Raw genomic sequence first — 2,629 nt, 5'->3', positions numbered from 1 at the left:
TGAAGGATTCAAGGTGAGATTTTTTCAGGTGCCAGGGGTTATTCCATGCCTGCAAGCTGACCAGTGAGCTTGTCACTGTTTCATGGAGACTGCCAGAAGACATGAGACTCCTGAGTCAGAGACAAAGGACAGTTTATTACAGCAAATGGCATGTGCTTCTTATTGGTTTGTATTCTTTATCCAAGTCACCAAATCCCATAAGGTGACACAGGTAGACGTGAATGGCTGTCTGCTCATGCAGCATGTTGAAATAAGGAGGGGAGCACTAAGTTTAGAGTTTCTATGAGGTCTGACAATTAAGTTCGCGAACTTCCCACAATGCCCTTACTTTGGCAGCACTGTACAAACAGCTCGGTAAGGTTTCATGACCTTCGTGTATCAGTGTTTCACAGCTGTCTTCATGTTAATGTGTGGCAGTGTGTTGCTGAGTGGCATTCATTATTGTTGTTGTGTGTTTTTGTGTGCTATGCAGAATATCTGAGCTTGAATTAGAGCAATAAACAAACATTAAATTTCATTCTAACTTGGAAAGAGTGGAAATCAGGAACATGTTAGTTCAAGTTTATGGGGATGATGCCATGAAGAAAGGCAGTGGAAAAATGGATTAAACGTTTTTCTGAGGGGAGAGAATGTGTCACTGATGAAGAGAGGCCAGGGCAGCCAGTAATGAGCAGAACTGATGAAAACATTGCAAAAATTCCTCAAACTGTGCATCAAAACTGTCAGTTGATTCTGAGAAGCATAGCAGACCAAGAAAACATTGATAGAGAAACAGTAAGGAAAGTTTTAACTGAAAATCTTGGCATGAGAAAGGTGTGTACAAAAATGGTTCTGAAGGCACTCACTGATAAACAAAAGCAAAGGAGAGTCATAGTTTGCCAAGACCTTTTGGAGAGGCAAGACGATGTTTTGGGCCATTTTATCACGGGTGATGAAACATAGATGTACCAATACAACCCATAAACAAAGTGTCAAAGTGCACATGGAAGTCAGCCAATTCTCCACAACTCAAAAATTTCCTTCAGTCCAAATCAAGAGTCAAAACGATATTGCTAATCTTTTTTGATATCAGAGGGATTATTCATTATGAATTTCTACCAACTGGAAAATCAATTAATCAAATTTACTATTTGGAAATGATGAAAAGGCTGCTTGAAAAAGCTAGACAACAACAACTTGAACTTTTCATCAAAAATTTGTGGGTCTTGCATCACAACAATGCACCAGCTCACATGGCACGGTCTGTGAGGGAGTTTTTATCCAGTAAACAAATAACTGTATTGGAACACCCTCCCTACTCACCTGACCTGGCCCCCAGTGACTTGTTTCTTTACCTGAAGATAAACNATCTGTGACATTAATGGGACTACATTTAAGTCTTGTCTGGTCCCATCTGTGGGACACACTGAGGTCATATCAGATTGTCTTTGCATCTATGTCAGATTATGTTGTGTCATGTCAGGTTGTGTCATGCATTTGTGTCATGTCAGGACATGTTAACACATGTTGGGGACATGTCAGATATCCCAGATGTCAGAGAGTGCTGGGGCAGACAAGGTGTCCAAGGTCTCTGTAAAGGTGTTTTGTAGAGCACTGGGCTTTGCTTAGGTGTGTACCGCATGTTGGACCATGTAGGAGCCATGTCAAGGCATGCTGGCATGTTGTGTCATCTTGGGGTGTGTCTACGTATATGGGGATATGTCTCTGGTCTCTGCCGTTTCTCTAACTCTGCTGCAGCCATATTTGGTATCCCCTTGCTTTCCCTCTTCCCCCCTTCTTTCTGTTTCTTCTGCAATTGTCCCATTCCTGCTCTGCTGGGCTTGGAGGGGGAATGCAGACCCCTGGATGGGAGCCACCTCGCCCACCGAAAGTTCTTACTGTCTCCCTCTCCATGGCCTCTGATGGTCCTCATTCATCTTAGCCTCCGTTGCGCCCAAGAACAGTGTCTTCTACAGGTTTCTGAAGCCTTGGCTGGGTGAGTTACTATGGATGAAGGGGGTTGGGGACACCATTGAGGGGCCAGGGGAAGGTGCTGCCCTTACACACTCCCTGTGGCTGCCTCTACTAGGGGATGGGCTCGTGCTGAGTGCTGGTGACAAGTGGAGCGGTCATCGACGGATGCTGACACCTGCCTTCCACTTTAACATACTGAAGCCCTATTTGAACATTTTCAACAACAGTGTGAATATCATGCACGTGAGTCTCTTGAACCCAGGGGCCCAGCTGGAGTCTTGGTGTGACGGGTGCTCAGAGCCCTGTTGTCTGGAATTCTGGCTCTTCTGGGTGGCTTTGTGATCATTGTTTAATTTTTTTCTAAGTCTCATTTTCCTCAGCTGTAAATTAGAAAAACCGTCTCAATTTTGTCAGTTGGTCAAGATGACATAACAAAGTCATGTGTTTGGCATATAGTAGATGCTCAAAGGCATTAGTTTCTATGCTTCCCTCACAGAAGCCTTGGAATCCTGAGGCACAGTTGATGGTGATGATGATGAATGTTGCACAGTAGTTATCGCTGAGCAACAAACCACTTCAAAACAATAAGGGTTTATTATTGCCAACAAGTCTGTGAGTCAGTTCGTTGGGTCTTCTGGGTATGAAAGGTGTCACTCATGTGATCAGGTGTGGGTCA

At 44.0% G+C, this 2,629-nt stretch overlaps 1 long non-coding RNA gene across 1 annotated transcript in view; it reads left to right on the top strand.

Moving 5' to 3' along the window:
- Nucleotides 1-1,355: 1,355 nt before the first annotated feature.
- LOC109378799 (uncharacterized) overlaps nucleotides 1,356-2,629 on the top strand; it is a 4,932-nt gene continuing 3,658 nt past the window's right edge. Inside the window, exons 1-2 of the long non-coding RNA XR_002123070.1 lie at nucleotides 1,356-1,975; nucleotides 2,069-2,196. This is a non-coding gene — a long non-coding RNA (uncharacterized LOC109378799). The remainder of the gene's footprint in view (nucleotides 1,976-2,068; nucleotides 2,197-2,629) is intronic.

The sequence above is a fragment of the Hipposideros armiger genome, unplaced genomic scaffold, assembly GCF_001890085.2.
Source record: "Hipposideros armiger isolate ML-2016 unplaced genomic scaffold, ASM189008v1 scaffold_3849, whole genome shotgun sequence".
NCBI lineage: Eukaryota > Metazoa > Chordata > Mammalia > Chiroptera > Hipposideridae > Hipposideros > Hipposideros armiger.
The sequence above is the reverse complement of the archived record's forward strand: the minus strand, read 5'-3'. Positions and strand labels throughout refer to the sequence as shown.